Here is an 18,454-nt window from a genome sequence, read left to right as displayed (position 1 = left end):
TTCTACCCCTGAAATACATTGATTATTTTATTTTACTATGGTATTTTCTATTCATATCAATGAATTCATTCCTCTCTGCCTCAACAGTTTGTGAATATTCTATTTCCATTGTGATTGCTCCCACTCATCTTTACTAAGTTCTTTTAGCATGGTAAGGGAGAACTCAATTTTCCTTAATATTGGTGTTTCTTTCTGTCTCTGCTTGTAGTATTGTCTAGCTTTCATTGTGATGGAAACAAATGTGTAAAAAACAATAGCAATAATAACAGAATTGAACTAAGACAAATATATCGCTATTCCAGATCTACAACAGAGTGAAAGAAGGTGCAGTTCGTTACCAGGCACAATAATTTTGGAAGCGTTTTTCACCCTTCAGGAGAAAATAGTAATTAAATTATTCCCTGCTGCTTTTTAGTTTTATTTTATTTATCTATTTATTTATTTTTCTACAGAAGAGCATAGAGTCATAGCTCTGTTGCTACACAAGAGGGCTCTGAATGGCACTACTGACTACACTAGTCTTTGGAGTAGGAAAGGGTAGGGATAGTGAAAAGGAGGTTAGAATTGGTTGATTCTTACTCACAAAAACGTTAGTTGAGAGTTCTTCAAAGAATGCAGTGTGGCCATGTTGGCACACAGAGGAGTATCAACATTTTCAGTTACTTGTGTTTTTCGTCTCTGCTTCCAGGAAAATCCAGGTCATTCCTACTCAGTCTTCTCCTGAAATGTCTGTGTAGGATTAGAGAATGCTGCTGAGTCAATTTGCTCCTCAGTTTCAAGCAACTGCGCTGTGCAATACCAGCCATAAATGTGTTGTTACAATTGAAAAAAATGTGGGATTTTTTTTCCCTTTCTCCTTGAAGCCCACTAAAAAGTTGGGCTACATCTGCATTGCATTTAAATTTGGCCTAGTTCTTAAACTTTTGCCTTTTCATAGTCAATGCTCTTGTGTCTTTGGTATGTCTTCTCCTTTGCAGCTCTTGCCATCAGACTGAACCTTTTCTGCCTCAGGGATTTTCCATCTCATCTCAAAGCACAGCTCAGAATGTGGTTTATCTCCTATACCTGCTAATTCTCAGTTGCCTATACAGAATATTTTGGGATATAAGATGGAGAAGGTGTTGCAGCCAAGTGAAGTCATGGTTTGTTACTGCTGCTGGAGTAAATCCTTTGTCACTTAAAGAAACGAAAGGAAGCAATGGGTGCACTGGTTGGACCAGATAATCCTAGTGACCTTTTCCTACCTTAATGATTCCGTGATTCAACACTTCAGGTATTAAGGGGCTCAGTCCTTTCGGGTATAACTCATACTAAGTAAGATGCTACTTGTTTCCTGTGGCTGTTGTAGATATCTGCTTAGATCCTACATTTGAATTGAGCTGTCGTGTCTTTGAATATTTTGAAATCAAGGTTGGTCACTTATTTGAATGTTATTACTTCATTGGAGCTTGCATTTGGTACAGGGAAACTGGTGATGCTGAGCACGAATTACAGAATAGCTCCAGAGCTGTACCCAAACAGCAGCTTCTGTTTTGACTGCTGATGGGAGTGTTCACAGTCACTTCAGAGAAGGTGTATGAGTTCTGGGGGCAGAGTTCTCCCATGGGTATTTTCTGCCCCTCCTTGATAGTCCTTTGCTGTAGGTCCTAAATACAAGGAATCCACTCCTCAACTGCTTCTGGCAGCAGTTCAGTGGCACGGATCAAGAAACTGGATGGCTTATAAGCTGATAAGATAAGCATCGCGCTATCTCACATTGACACTTGAGTGGAAAGAGGGCTGAAAAACAATGGTGGCAAGAACTCAGTGCGCAATAGCACTGCTTATAAATGCATGAAGGAAGCAGGGAGCCACCTTGAAATGAGATTTGACCTTTTGCTAGAGATCTGCAGGAGTAGGGAGCAGGGCAAGCTGTGTCTGCTCACCTCAACACCACCTTGCCATGGTGGTCGTGTGATAGCTCTGTAGTCTAGCACTTCAGATGTCCTTGGTCCTTGTGAGCTGTCCTGGTCAGAGCTTTTATTCTCAGTGGATGGGGTTTTTGTTTTGTCTTTATGGCTGATGGTTATACAGTGCAGAGACTTCTGCCTGGCAAAGTGTGTTAGTTTGTGTATTGGAAATGATGTGGAGGGGGGACACCCTGAGCAGTGCTGCTTTTTTTCTGCTCTCCTTCAAACAATACCTTCTGATCTCCAGATGAAATAACTAGCACAAGAGTTTGTGTTGATTGGTATCAAACAGTCCATTCAGCTTCTGTAAAGAATATTAATTCAGCAATACTGGCAAAGCATTGGGGAAGTTAATTTTAATGGTAATTTGGAGCCTGGCTTCTTTCTCTTTTAAAAGGCTTTTATACATGAAATAAATTTTTATTGTTAATTTATTTCATAATCATCTGGTGTGGCTTCATGTGCAGTCCACACTAAACTTCTTTTTCTGGAACAGGGAGAAGCTGTGCTTTCTTCTAAATACTCACAGCTCTTAACCTGTGGCATGTGATGGTTTGTGACTGTAGTTTGTGGCTCAGAGGCAACCTGCAGGGCGAAGGAACTGAAGGTGAAACCCACAAAAGGGATATTTGTTCTTAATCTTGCAACTTTGCAGCAAGCTGTACTTCGTCTGGTCAGGTAATTAATGTCACAGGAGACTAGGCTGGCCTGATGAGCTACAGTATGGAGTCTCTATCAGGACAGTGCAGGATGCCCTTCCATTTTGCTGCCTTATATGTGATATGGCAGAGCAGAACATCCCATCTGTGGACATCCTATTTCCCTGCCTCAGACTACCTGACTGCATCTCTGATGCAAGATGGGTGTCTCACAGGAATCTCTATATACTCGCAGGAGTACTAACATGAGTTCCAGCTATTGACAGTGCACTCCAGGGAGTATTCCTGTCTTTTCTAACAGCAGGCTGAGGGTCCAGCAGGCATCAGCATACTCAAGATAGAAGTGATTAACAGCCTATATCTAACATAGCTTACAACCCGCCTTTGCCAAATCTGTGGTGTAAGGAATTTTTATTACAAGTTAGACTGGCATCCTTCAGTTAAAATGTGTAAAGGCCACATAGCGTTACTCAAGCTTGCTTTATGGGGTTTGGAATAATGGTTAAGAAGAAGCTATGCTCACCTTAACACCCAGAGCAGCATACCTAAATCTCTTTCCCTGTGGTGTGAGTGATAAGAAGCTGCAGAGCAGTCTGCTGCTGAAACACTTCATGGTGCTGTCGCTGCCATGGGTCATGTGCAATCATTTGCACTTATCCCTAAATATCCTCACTGATTCTGTGCTTTTTCATGACATGGAATGTGTTCCATGGGACTAGAGAATGATCCAAGTTTCTGATTTAATTAGTTCTAGTCAGACAAAAGGCATCTGATGTCAGATGTAAGACTAAATTGGAGGAGGATGTTGTAGCTTAAAGAAGGATACAGCAGCAATCTTCAGCTTACGTGACCATATCCTGTGTTCCCATGGAACCACAAGAACCTATCTATTCTTAATTCCACTTGGGATTCTAGATGCTGGATCTTCTAAACCACTAAGACTCTCTCAAACTGTTTCCTGAACTGGTATGATACAAATAATAAAATTACAGGCTCATCCTTAATGAAAAAAAAAACCATCACCAAACCTCCTGTGGGTAGCTGATACGTATGATTAGTGTAATGAGGCTGTTCCACCTGGTTACTTCTTTTCTCAGACCCTGAATAATAGTAATAGTAATACATACAGCTCCTTACTTACACAGATTTTAAATATAACCCCTACCCCAGCATGAGTTCAGCTTGTTAGATATGGTATTCGGGCATTCAGAGGCTCTTGAAATAATTCTGAAGTGATAAAGGAATTGGGTTGAGGATACTTTTCACTCATGCTGCACAGTGCTTCACCTCGTGGGAATCTGGTCCAAGGCTGAGGCTCCTGGGCATTGCCACATCACTGCTGACAGGCAGTAAATGTCATCAAATCTGTAGGGAATCTAAATGGAGAGCAGATATTTTCTCCTTTTCCCTTCTTTTGACAGCACCCTACATGTTCTCAGATATTTTAGTCTATGTAACATGGATCACCGCCATGCATATTTTTTCTTTAAAGTAACTTACTGTCGTATAACTTCATAGCTGGCTCTTTCTTTCTTAGCTGAAAGGTTGCAGAGGAGTGGATGAACACTGCTTTCTCACCCTTAGGGTACTTTGGTATTTGCCAGTGGGAAAGAACTTTACTGAAAGGTGGGAGTATTACTCAGAGTTTTTTCTACCTGCTGAGAGATTCTTACCTTCTGACCTGCTGGCTTGCTTGCCAGTAATATAATTATTAAACCTCTGGGATTCTGTTTTGCTGAGGTATCATTTCTTTAATGTGATACAACTTGAAGCGCTGACATCCAGTCCCACCTCTGTGCACGATGCTGGCAAAGGCTTCTCTTTCGTGTGGATGACAAGTCCAGGTGTGTCCCTTTGTTGGTATCCAAGGATTGAAGTATTTTACCAAAAAATATTTCCCTTTTCTGAGAATCCAGCAGCTGCTGACTGGGGATATCTGTAAAAAAACCTGCTCAATCTTTAAGGTGTAAACCCACCCCATTTACAAATGAGTTACGTGGAGGTGTAAGACGATATGATGAATGTCAGAATTTGGGGGGTATTTTGTCATTTATTCCTTCCCCCTTCTCTTCCAGAGCACTGTGCTTCTAGCCCCCTCTTTCCTGCCTATCTCACAGCTGCATATCTACAAGCCCAAGCATTCTACCCAATCCTGTTAACCACGTAAGCTTGGGTGCTCCCCTCTGTAGGCATGGCCATGCTACTCAGTTGCTGGGGGAGATCACAATAGCGTTTATTTCCTTATCTGCCTCCAGCAATGGAAAGCAAATCAATGGTATTATAACATGGGGTGATGACTGTTTTGCTGGTGAGCCTGGCATTTCTCTCTTCACTGCATTTCTAGCGCAATATGATGTTCACTTTTTGCTTCTGCTTCCTAAAGTCTCCTTATCCTGGGAATACTTTCCCAGTTCTCAGCTGTGCACCTGCTACCTTCGTGACTTGTCCCTGCTGAAAGTGATTCAAATAAAGTTTGCTCCATGAGCTCATACTGCGGTCTTTTCCCAGAGCTGCACTTGACTCTTACCCTGGTGGTTGGAATCTATGGGCAAGTTCAGCTTGCGGCTCTATCTCTTTACAATGATTTTTGTCACAATTGTTGTAATTAAACCTGATACCGTAGAACCCTAGGGGATAAGCATGAAGTTAATGGCATATTTTCTTAAATGTTTGGATGTTTTCCAAAGAATGCGTTTTCCATTAAGCTGACATGTTCTCTTCGTACCCTTCATCAGAATGGCTGATGGCCCAGTGGAGGCATGTTAGGAATCATTCTGAATCTTCTTCACCTGATCCCACTGTCAGTGAGCTGAGGCCTCTTCCCTTTGGAGCCTCTGAGAGGCTGAATGCAGCTCCTGACAAAATGAGCGTAAAAAAATTAGGGTGGGTAGGTTATGGGTAGGTTAGCATCTGCCCAGTCCTTCTCTTAAACCACGCTGTGATTCAGCACAGAAAGAATTCCACATTGCAATAGCTTTCTGGTCTGTAACTCTGGATGTGGACACGCTGACATTACTTGCTGTCCATTTTTACATTGTCTTTGGATTCATCTGTGATGTTTGGAGGGAGTGAAATAGAGCTCTGCTGTTCATTAAATAACTTGCAGTTAATTGAAAGCTGGATTAAGATCTGCGTTCAGACCTATTGTGAAGAGGATTAATTGTGCTATTCATGGGTTAGAATGCAAGGATAGGAAAGAGAAGGCTTGATTTTTATTTTATTTTATTTTATTTTATTTTATTTTATTTTATTTTATTTTATTTTATTTTATTTTATTTTATTTTATTTTATTTTTTTGAGGGGGGGTATAGCATATAACTCAGTGTGGAGATGACGTGCTGTCTCTATTAACTGATTTAGATATTATGAAGAAATATGTTTTGCAAAGTATAGTTTGAGTGGTAATTAGAATAGTAAGTATGGAATTAATAGAATGCACATCTATAATAACACTTGGATCTGAAATTAATTGTACAGACAAAAAAAGGATTCCAGGAGCACATAGGATGCTGAATCATAGAGCTAATAATTTCTAAAATCAAACATTGCAGTTAAAGACTTAACTTGACATTTTAAACAAAATTAGCAATGAGATGGGGATGGAAGGTACAAAACAGGAACAGCAAAAGTCCTCCAGGGCACAGATTCTGTTTTCTATGTTTATACAGCATTCTGCCTCAAGAGCACCTCTGTCCCCTTTGATGTTATCAAAAGCTACTGAGACACAGGCATTTATCTCAGCTCAGACTAAGAGTAAAGATTAAATATATATAATCCTGAGCTGGCACTGTCAGAGTAAATACCTATTTCCTTATTCCCTTCCCTGCAGATGTAAAGCAGTGATCAAAGCTGAGTGAAATTCTGGTGTGGAGTTAACAGTCTGTTCTGCACCTTGAAAATGGCACTAGGAAGTGCTTTCTTCTCTTCACCATCATACAGCAGTGGATTTTTCAGGGCATGACTTATCCCTCCTCTCTCAGAATAAGGCCATTGAAAGTGGGTTCTTGTAAAGGGCTGAACCTTGTGCTATGAAGTCCCAGTGGGAGTCTGGCCCTTTGGACACAGGGGTGGTGGTGCAAGATGGATAGTGATGAACAGTGACAAGTAAGTATCCCAGGGGTGAAATACTTACCTTTCAGATGTTGCTTGTTGTTGCTGTCAATAGATTATATTATCTAATATGCATTTTGAAGCATTCCCTTTGAGCTATGAATTGTTCTTGACAGGCAGCAGGATTGTTTAGTCTAACTTGCCCTGGCCAGAACATCTTGCACTGTGGTAAGAGGGAGGTTTTCATACTGTGACACTCTAATGTGATTTGACATTTCAGATAGGATGATACAAGAAGTGGTAGGTTATTTGTACCAAATGACAAGAGGATGTTATAGACAAAGGATCATCATGTCACAAAGTAAAACAACAGCTATATCTCCCTTACCGCTCCACCAAACAAATACCCAAACCGTGTCAAATCCACCCCAAATCCAATAGCATCAGCAAAGGCCCAGACTGCTCCCCAGTCTGCACTGCCCCAACAATAGGCATTAGAATGTGTCTACTAGATGAGAAATTCTCATCCCATAATAGGCTTTTTACGCTTAAATGTACACCAGCTCTGGTCTAAGCTAGTCTTGTGCAGCTTTAAAACTGTAACTTTCTAGGGCATCTGAAGCCATGGATACTGTTAGAGCTGCTTGAGTTTTCTCTCTGCTGTTTTACTGTCTGGTTATGTAACTTGGTCTGACTTCTGCCATTTTTGATCTCTGCTTTTAAATGGCACACATTACACATGTCATCAAAGAGAATAAGTACCACAAATCTGAGCTAACATGCTTGGAAAATAGATGCCTCTAAGGTTTGGTCAGGGCAACTTAATTCCCAATTGAAAACCATGCTGGGAGTAAGTCTTCTCGCTGCTATTTTTTCTGTAGCTGTCAGTTCTTAGCATGCCCTGCTCATCCCAGTTTTTCATTGGGAATTACAGAGTACCCTAGGGTTTGAATCAAGTGGTTCTCTTTTGAGTTTCTTCCCACTTTTCCGCTGTAGAAGGGCATGCATCCTTTTGATACTGTTAGCTACTCTGAAACCAGTGTTGCTTGTTTGGTGCAGATTATCTGTAGTGATGTTGAGCATCTAGCCCTAAGTTGTTGACTTAGGGATATTTGAGTGCATCCAAAACTGTAATGAATTACTATAGCGTTTGTGAAGAGGCACTCAGTGTCTAAGCCTTCTGGACACAAGGGCATAGGATGGTACTGCAAAACTCATCACTAGATAAATAACAGCACAGTCCAGTCAATGGGAAAAGTATTTTTTTATCACATCCACAAACCCTTCCTATTTCAAATCCTTCTTCAAGAATCATTTCCTTCTGCAAGGGAAAAACCACTTACGATTTCAGACAGCTGCAGAGATTAATAGTATCTGTGGTTCATAGGCTTTAGAATGACCAAATTGTGCTTTAGCTCATCTCAGATTTCACAGCACAGTTGCCTGATCTTCTTACCACCATTCTTATCTTCTACCCTTTCTCCTCTAATTGTGTCTTTCAATATGACTGCCTTATAAATATCTACACAACATTTAATTTCTTATAGCTTTTGTTCTTATTCAATCAAGTAACATTAGTATGGCAAATGGCCTTGGAAGGAAAGGGCAATGAGCTCTGAAATGTTTTGCACCTCTAAGTATGTACTCTTTTACAACGGAAAGGTGAAGCATTTGAAATGGAATTTGGTGGTGCCAAATCACTGTTTAATGAAACTTGTAAGCAGGTAATCTGGGGAATGGCTTTATAGGGTAAGATCATGGTCAAAGATGAAACTATCTGTACACACCAGCTTTATAGTTCAGTGGTTTCTCTTTGCCAGTAAGCAGTTCCAGAGTTCATTTCATAGGTTGTTTAGGATCTTTTGTCCATCAGGCTGGAGAGTATGTTTTTGAGATTACAGGGCAAGACACCGTATGAATTTACAGGGGACGTACTTCTTTGGAATGATACGGTCCATTGGGTTCACAGTGCACCTATATTTACTAACTGCATGGTAACTTTGGGGTATATCTTGGTGTCTGAAGTTGTGTCTTGAAAATTTCTCTTCCAAGCACGCTGCCGTAGCATTTTTTTTTGTAAATAACTAAATAACTAGAAGGTGGGCAGCATAAAGAAGGTTCTGAGGCTCAGAGCATCCAGAAGACAAGGACATGCTCATTAAGGTCACTTTCAGAACCAAGAAGAAATGTGTCCAAAGTCTTGCATAGTTGTGAATTTCCCTCCTAAGTTCAGTTGATGGACAAAATCTACACGAGAGTTGTTAGCTTTTTTTTTTTTTTTCTTTTTTTTTTTCAGTTCAGTGATTTGAAGAGTCTGTGGTTGGTGCTGGCTGAGGCTGTACCTATTTGCAGGTCCTTTGGGAGATAAGCCAAAATCTAATGCACATGACAGTTTGCTAATGTGGGATACGGAGCATGTGAATGATTCTCTGCCATATTGTGATTTCTGCTCTTTAAGCATGAAGTTGAAAGGCTAGAAGAACTTGAACTGCTGCTTTCTCCAGCTTGACAGTTTGTGGGCCTAGCTTTAGGCTAACTGTGGTGACACAATGAAAGGCTCTTGCTCTTTTCTTCCTGGAAGAAAGCAGGAGTCTATGTGTATGGAAAGGCATGTTTACATTGCTGAGTGGAATATATATTATCTTTCCAAGAAACCGAGATACACAGTGAGGTCTAAGGATGCCTGTGGTCAGTAATCCTCAGCAGAGTTAGGATATCAGTGGACCTGTACTTTTCATCTTGGCAATCTAGGGCCCTAATTCCTTGGTAAGTTTGAAATAGGTTTCATAGCTGGTTTGGTGAATACCAAGCTTCATAGGAGTATCTCACTACCTGAATCAGGAGATGTGCATTCATATGAAATATCAGTCCTGGAATACTGAAGCATAAGCAGTCTAAATAAAGAGAAAGCAGGCAAAGGGGTTGTGTATGGGTGCTAGACCTGCTGTCATTGCTGTCACTGAAAGTGATAGTTATTATTGCTGCTGATAAAGTGACTGATGGGGTGAGAGTTTCATAAACTAGTGATGGTGGCTTTCCATTTGATACTCCAAAAGAAGCCTGTGCTTTTTCTTTGCTTTGACAGCAGTGCTGAGATAATGCTTTGTTCCATGAGCTATTGGGTCATCAGTGTATTTTTACTGGTAATTGCTGTCTCAGTGACTTTTTATTGATCATTTAATTTCTGCCTCCAAATGAGTAGGAGCAAATATTTTTCAGCCCTTTTAACCTCCTTAACTTCTCATTTGTGCTCTGCTTCCCTCTCCCCTGTGGCCAACCCAATGCAAATAGGTGGACAAAAAGATTAATAGAAGGAAGGAGGTGCCTTCTTGCTCTCAAATGCCCTGTGGCTTGAAGACTGTTATTAATAGCTGAAATAAAAGAAGTGTTTCATAACCATCCTCTTGCTCCAGCTCCTTTGCCAGCCCCCTTTCCATGATGCCTGTGGAGCAAATGTGAGCTCATCATTTTCCAATGCAAATTCAGCTTATGGTCTCATACTTGGATTCTTTTCTTATCAAGGGTGGAATATGTATGTTCTGCCAGCCGGATGTTTTCAGGAAGCTGCCGTTTGCTGGGATAATCATGGAGCATGTGGGGAACAGGCGTGGAAAAAGCTCTTCAGGCATATTCATTTTTTCTACTCTGGAAATTTTACTGTCTGCTCAATGCACACGTATGTGTTTGCACCTCTTATCTCTACTCATGCACTGTTTGAAAAGGAAGTTTAAGTTAAATTGAATTGAATTTTAAGTTAAAAAGCAAAGCAGGTGTTCCATTCTGAAAGATATGGTAGTTCTTTTGAGGAATGTGATCCCCATACAGCCCACACGTGAAAACTTTTACATCCACAAGTGTCCAGCAGTTCCACATGCACTTTGAAACTGACTTTTCCCCCCCTATATGTTTAGTGATCGAATGGGTCACTACTGACAGTAAGCCAGAAGATTTTTGGCCCAGATGATCTGGGAAGAATAGAAATGACCTACTGTCCTTTATTGCCCTATTTCTGTGTGGGTAGTGTTACAGCACAGTATATGGGACTCTTTCAAGCTCTCTGCTGTAATTCAACTTTTTTTTTTTCCTTTTTTTTCTTTTTTCCTTTTCCCATGACTGCTTTGCCACTTGAGCACTATCTAACAAGTTTTACTGAGCTAGAGGTTCTGAGATGACCTTTATCTGGAAATCAAGTGAGATGAACTGTAAAGGAAAAAAAGAGGAGGAAAAAAGTGCAGGAAGGTTCTGTTTGCCACTCTGAAGAAACCTTCGATCATGTTCCTAAGGAAAATCTTTAAGCCGTACATTCTTGTAATGCATTTGCTGGATATGTGCCATTTATGGGACAGAATACTATTTATCTTATGAGTCCCTCATCCTTTCAGGGGCTGACAACTCAGTGAACACAAGTGAGCTTTTTTTTTCAGGTAAAATGGTATATACTATTTTATTCTGAGTGTGTTTCACTGGAGTTCTGCCTTCATTGTGTTGTCTGTTGATCACTGAAGTCATTCACATATAAAAAAGGAAATTCAGGTAGCAGTGTAGAGATTTCACTATGAAATGTCACTTTGTCAGTGGCAGCCTTGTGTGCTATCTGCATTTTATCAGCAAGGGAGATATAGATTTGTCCTATGCTTAAGTACACTTATGGTAAGTTCTGTTGGTGAAGTATTTACTTTCATGTAGAAAATAAGCTCCTAAGCAAAGAGTTTCCAAGGAAGCTGAACCACTTGTGAAACAATCTAATGTGGCAGATAGATTCACTTGGGAAAAAAAGAATAAATAAATGACGGGTAAGTTCAGTTTTGCAGCTGAACAAAACTTTTCAAATGATTTGAAAGCTGTTTGTTTGCTTTTCATTTTTACCTTGGCTTTGCCAGTTTAACCCCTCTGCCCCTGACTTTTTTTGCCTACCTCTGTTTGTGAGTGTGTCTGATGTAGAGCATATTGCTGATGGCCACAACACTTCTTCCATTGCACTAGGAGAGACGGAGTTGCAGCTCCACACAACTTGCCTACAGACCTGTGCCTCTTGCTGTGATACCACTGTGCCATGACTGAATGCTTCTCCCAGAAGCCAAATTCCCATTAACTCATCTTCCTATTCAGCTTTGTTTGTGAAGAAGCTTGTTGCCATGATCCTGCTGTGCATTGTGTTCTGAAGTATGGTGACAAGAGATGGCCTAGGAAGTCATTTTCAAAAGAGCGCTGCTGATGCATACCAAGTTTTGCTGTAGACTTTTTGTTTCCCCCAAGACGTGGCACTACAGTCAGTGAGCGGGAAGCAGACTGTGGTGCATCCCTCTCCTGAACTTTAAATGAACCTGTAACTGGTGAATGGAAGTGGATAGAGCACCTCTGCCCACTCGTAGAGAGACACCAGCTAAAAAGGCCAGCAGCTTAGTCTTAGAAACAAACAAAACCTTTCAATTAAAGGGAGGCATCAGTCCAATTTCCTGAGTGCCCACAGCAACCAACAGGCAGTGCCAGAAGTTGTAGTTGCAACAAGTCCTTCTGGCAGAGCGAGCAGAGCCCTGGTTCAGGCTGATGCTGGAGCTATCCCAAACAAGTATGATCTCCTGTTGAAAAACTTTGGCCTGTATTGCAGCTGAAAATCTATCTTGAGCTCCGTTAATTAGAACATTGGCTTCTATTTATGTATGTGAGTTGATGAATATTCATCAGACATGTTGATTAAGGTGCCGTTATTTGCATATTCTTCCTACATTTTTAGAACTTTACCCTTAGGTATTCTAATATTCAAGATATTCATGTGGAGCGAAGGGAAACTTTGATTATGTATTAGGAAAAAAAATCATAATGATGCTGGTCAGTTGTTGGAAGGGTTTGCTTAAAGATTCTTTCTTGGAGGCATTAAAGCTTGGTCGGATGAGGTTCTGAGCAACCTGAGCTATCTTTGAATTTGATTTTAACTTTGAAGTTGTTTCTTTTTGAGCAGTGGATTAGGCCAGTTGATACCTAGAGGACTCTTCTTCATTATTCATTCACATCAGTGAATAATGTTCCCCCTTTTTTGGCTTTAGTATGAATGTAGAGGGGCACAAACATGTAACCAATACTTTCTAGGTTAGTGTTACTCCAGAGGTAATGAAATAATCCTGTTGAGTGTGTTGTAATACCTCCTAATGAAGTCTCTGCCTTCATTAAGAATACAGTGTTACTCATCATGAGTTCATTAACTGCTCAGCATATCTGATTTGCAATTTTCTCTTTGCAGCTGGTCAAGGTAGAGCTTATTTCTCCTCATGGCTTCCTCCAGGCTTCAGTTTGACCAGTTAATGCATGCGGAAACTGCAGCAACTTTGTCTATATTTAAGTGTGCCTGCAGATGAGTTCTGATGATTCGTACAAAAAGATTTAAGAGGCTGAGGGCAGGACATGCAGCCAAGGGCAACCGTTTCTTAAACTGCACCAACCTAAATGGCCGGGGCTGATTTGGAGGTGGTATAAAATTCTAGCACAACTTAAAAACCAACTTTTCCAACAGAGACAAGACTTTTGAGATCAAGTCCTAACAGATGTAAATGCCAGATGCAGTTTCTTTGCACAGCCTGATGTAGCCCTGGTAATGATTGCAGCCCCTGGGAACCTTCCTGAAATGTTATGCTAAGAAAAAAAACTGCAAACAGTTTCTGTTTGAGATCAGCAGATTTTCTGAAGACAATGTGAAACAACTAGAGGCTAAATGACCAAACTGCATCCTCCATTTGCTTGGTATAGTTATACTCACCCAATGAGGAACAGCAACCAAAACATGGAATTAAGGCAATTTCTCATACAGAAGGCAGTTTCTCGTAATGAATAACAGATGCATGTAGCGAATGCAGCTCACAAGCCAGAGGCTAAGATTCTTTTTTACTAGGAAATCTTTGTGTAGTAATTCTCAAACAGATATGTAAAAATTAAATCCAGCACAAAAGGTGAATTTTGTGGAATAAATTACTTGCTCCGAACAGTTCATACAGAGGTATCTACAAAACAGAAGGAAAAGCTGCCTGGAGGTAGCAAAGGCTCAGAACATCCACGTCAGCCTTTTCAGTGAAGCTCATGATATCGAAAGCCCTAGCAGGAAATGTAATAAACAAATGCTGGCTTTACAGCCAAAGCCTTTTTAGAAATCAGCATGTAAACTACAGGAGAAGAGTGAGTATCACTAGGTTTTGGGTGTTTGCATATGGCAGAAGCCAAGGTGCCTGCCAGGTCAGTGCTGGCTTGTTGTGGGGCTTGGAATGGCCGTGCTGTATGTTGTTCATCCAGAGTAAATAAGCTGCTGGCTTCCTGCATCTACCAATGGCTCCTGATTATTCTTGCCCAAGGATGGCTGCAAAGAAACTTAGTGTGTTAGATACGCTGTGTGGCTGTGAGCCCTTCAGTTACCAAATGTGACTTTGTGACTTGCTGACAAGGCATTGGGTAAATCTGTACCTAAAGCTTAAGGATGGTTCCACAGTGTCCCTCCTTGAAAGCTGGGGTGGGATGGGGGAAAGAGGGAAATGGAAGACCTTGTAATTCTGACTTACAGGAGGGGAGTGTAGTTAGATAACCTCTGAAAGTAACTTTGATATGCCACCTTGGGCTGAATCTGAAGTGATGTTAAGAACACAGGACTAACTGCTCCTGCAGGTTGCCAGTTTCATGACAGACTGCCTAAAAGGACTGCATCTCAGAGGAGCTGATCTATGTCATGCAGAAGGTTAAACCATATGGGCACAGTGGTGGTATAAATTCCTGAAGCTTGACAACCACCTCTGCAAAAGTCAAGCTGACCTCATGGGGCAGATTCTTCTGTGCACTTCTGAGATACACAATTTTAGGACTGATGTGACCAATAGCTGGGTGGCATTTTGAGTTTTATTCTCTGCTTTTCTTGGAGCTGTACTGAAATAATCATAAAGAAGGTGGTGCTGGAAACTTCTGGAGAAAAATCATTTACTTACCAAACAAATATGGTATGGATACCAGCAGTGTGACCTCCCTTTGTAATAGATTTCAGTCCTGTTTGGCTTTGAGTGGAAGAGTTCAGTCACTCCTGCATTGCTGGCAGTTTGGGTCCTCTGCAAGGGTAGCATTTACAGCTCTCACAGTGCAATGAGCAGGGTTTTGCCAGCAGCTGAGCTCACATTAAGAGTATTGGGATAGTTCTGAGAGCAGCACAGAAAGGAACTGCACAATATTTTCAGTTCATGTTCCTGCTATTGCACACTTCAAGGATTTTCTTTGTAATAGAGAAGAGGAAATTCATATACTAAGGTGATAGCATGGAGCATAGCTCAGTAGATAAATATATGATGGGAATCAAGCAGATGCTTTGCCACTACTCTTAGTGTCGTTGCATAGCTGCTCTGGGTAAATGTACCTCTAGTTCCCTCAGCTCAATTTCACTTGGCATCTGAACTTTGCTGAAGAAGCTGGATGCCAACCATAGCATTACAACTGTGGATTCCTCCCTGAGCATCCATCCTCATAAAGGTAGTAGAGCAGTTTACTCTGCACACTTGCAGCTGTACCTTCCTGCTGATTCTTTTCTTAGCGCTCTGTTTGAAACAACCAGACATTTTTCTTCAGGATTTCCAGCAAACATATCCCTTTAATCATAAGAAATTGGAACACACATCAGTAGCAGAGAACCTTTGTGGTTTCTCCATGTTTCTTGTGGCCAACCAAAGCACTTGCTGTCATAGCTGTGTAGATGCAAAAACCCAGTCACTGATTTGCTCTTCAAATACCTGTGAGATTGATCATTTGAAGGTTCCAAGTTAGTGCTGAAGGCTGAGGATGCTCTGTAAGTTTGGGTACCATTCTGAGGAAAGGCAAATGTCATAGAATTGTGTCGTTTGGAATGGGCCTTAAAGCCCATCCAGTTCCAGCTCCCTGACATTGGACAGGGTTGCCACCCTCTAGATCAGGGGCCCCATCCAGTATAAGCTTTTTCTTTGCTTCCTCCACCAGAGACTAGTATGACCTGTTCACTACTGCTCATCCATCTGAAGGCACAGTTTTCTTAGGGTTTCTCTGAGAGGATTTTCCATGAGAGTAGTTCTGGTCCTTGCTGCAATTACTGTCCTTGTTTTCCCAGTAACCGTCAGAAATGGGATGTTTGTGCAGGTGAGCTCAGCTTTCTCTTTGATATGACACAAGCAAGGAAATGTGCTGAAGTATGAAATTATCGCTGCTATACACTTATCCTTGCCCTAACTTTTATTGGAAGATCCATTCAAATGAAAGCCTTTTCTTTAAGTTTCTAATGCTAATTCTCACTTCTGGCTAGAAATGCACTGGTGCAGTTACATTGACTCAGCAGGCTAAGATAAATTGCTCACATTTAAGTGCTGGGCAGTCACAAACCTTGTGACAGCTTCACTGGGCCATGAGAAGCTTGAGGTTCCTGGTAAAAGGCTGTCTTTCTTAGCAGTAGCCATATGGATGAAGAGGGCCACATGTGCTCTTGAGTGCTCACTGTGGTTCTGGAGTCTGAAATAACTGAAGTGTTGGAATCTGATAGAAGACAGCTCTAAAATACCCTGATCTGTGTTCTCCTCAGTGTATTAAACTTACTGTTCACAAGAAAATGTAATAGGCTAAAGCCAAAATACTCCCCGAGATCATGTAGGCTGACCTCTGGTGTACTGTAGACCATTGCTTCCATTGCTTATCCACTTATTGAGCCCAAAATCTTGGATTAGGCTAAATTATTTTGAACCCTGTAACAAGAAATTTATTAGACTTACTCATTCCAGCAGTGAATCCATGCTTAATGCTTCAGAGAAGGGTGAAAACTTAGGAGCAGCATCCCTGTCTGCCTGACCTAAGGGCCTTTTTCCTTCAGTATGACAGATGTGGGGAATCATTCCATGCTCTGATCAGCCCTCAGGGCACTCAGTGACCAGCCCTGGTATACTGGGGAGAACTCAGGGAAAAAGCAGGCTGCCTCATCATCTGCAATGAGCGCTTCTCCCTCCTGGTCCCTCCAAACTCCTGTTTGGAGTCATGATGTTTATTGGCTAGTAGTCAGAATTCTATTTAGATGTAGGAAGAGCGAGCAAGTATGGCATGGCTGGAAGGGAGATCATCATGGGGTTTACTGCTCACAATTGAGTGTACTTTGGATACTGTTGTATCACTGCCACCACAGTCATACTCTTAGATCAAGATAGTCTTTAAATGTATACTTAAGGCTCATTAAAGCCATGGGAATGTAAGCATAAGACTAAAATTATACGTACGGTCAAGTGATATTCTGAATTCAGGCCATAATCTTTTTGTGCTTTAGGCTGTAGTAATATATATCAGTGAAAAGTTCTGTGCATTACTACTGAAAGTATTTGCAGTAAAAATGAGATGTTTGGTTAACTTTGCTAGAAACTGGATGATTATTTAAAGAAATTATAGTAAATGGAATAGAATCTGTTACAGACCCTTCCTTCTGTATGCTTTAAATTTGAGTCTTGGCTCCGTGTTCTTGTCAGCTATCTATATAAATCCATTCCTAGGCAGGAGACTGGTAATGTAAAGATTATTTTCTGACAAGTAAGTATTTTTCCACTTTTTTGCCACTGCTCCTGATCCATGAGAGCAGCTGAACAAAAGGGAAGAGGAAAACCCGTGTGAAGACAAGGTTGCAATTTCAGGCTTTATTTTAATTCAAAGCTCTTTTCACACTAGATTTCTTTTTTTTAATTCCCCCCACTCTCCCCCACCCCCCAATACTATTCTTGGTTTGAAACTTTAATTCTGGGCGTACATTTGGTGCCCAGATGGTGTGGATTCACACAGAAGCCCATCACGCTGTCAGGGCGGGTGGATACATACGTAAATATTTTGCCTTTTCCCCCTATAATATTTGGCTTTGTCTCATCTAATTGCTGTCAAAGGCAGAATGCGAGGAATGCTTAAGAGAGGCAAATAGAGAGGACCTCCAGTGTCTGCATTGCGCTAATCTGGGAGGATGCTTAGTCTACTCAGTTGTAACTAATAATTTTGTTGCATGGATTTTTTTTTTTTAATTCATTCTGTGAATTAGTGGTGTATGGTCAAAGTTTGTCCCAAGTAATATTTTACAACACAAAGCAGAAACCTGGTGGCATAAAAACATGGTTAACCCCTTGGAGCTATACATAAGGCTAATGCCTCTTCCTTTCAGTTTTGGTTCCCAGTTAGCATTATCCACATGCCTCTTGGTATATTGCTTTCTCATTTATATAAATCATTGCTTCATTTAATTCTACTGAGTACGTTTCTTAATGCATTTTTAAAACAAAAAAGCATTTCCAGAACAGTCGCTCCCCTGACCAGTAGTAACAAACAGTGCGGCCAACCGCATTCAGGATGCCTTTTTATTTCTTAGAGGGCTGTTCCAAAATACTGTAATGTTAATGGAAAAATGAGTTCCATGAGATTTAAATCTGAATGGTCAGCAAGTGGGTCTAATGAAGACAGTGTTAGTTCAGGATACTGGCAAGAGGGACTCAGGAAACTTTACTGCTTTTTCACCAGTGCAAGAATGATCGCAGACTTCTGATCAGATGCTTTTTGAAAAGCATGGGGCTATGCCAGGCCCATTCCTCTCAGGACACTGTGCAGAGAGTGTGGCCTGCAGGTGAGATGATCTTAGAGGAAGGAAAGTGGCTATGAAAGGTAGATACGAGTATGTGACCAGCAGTCAAACAGAAGAAGCACGTGGTGCTTTTTTTCCATAGAACACAGATGAAATCCTACAAGGGCAAAAATGTTGTCTGTTCCAGCCATTTGTGTTGCCACTCAAAGCCCCTTTTTTAG

General features: G+C 41.1%; 1 protein-coding gene across 1 annotated transcript in view; it reads left to right on the top strand.

Annotated features, from left to right (window-relative positions):
• TMEM178B (transmembrane protein 178B) overlaps nucleotides 1–18,454 on the top strand; it is a 201,982-nt gene that overhangs the window by 39,788 nt on the left and 143,740 nt on the right. The gene's annotated exons all lie outside the window — the stretch shown is intronic.

Source organism: Coturnix japonica, chromosome 1 (assembly GCF_001577835.2).
Source record: "Coturnix japonica isolate 7356 chromosome 1, Coturnix japonica 2.1, whole genome shotgun sequence".
NCBI classification, from domain to species: Eukaryota; Metazoa; Chordata; class Aves; order Galliformes; family Phasianidae; genus Coturnix; species Coturnix japonica.
The sequence above is the reverse complement of the archived record's forward strand: the minus strand, read 5'-3'. Positions and strand labels throughout refer to the sequence as shown.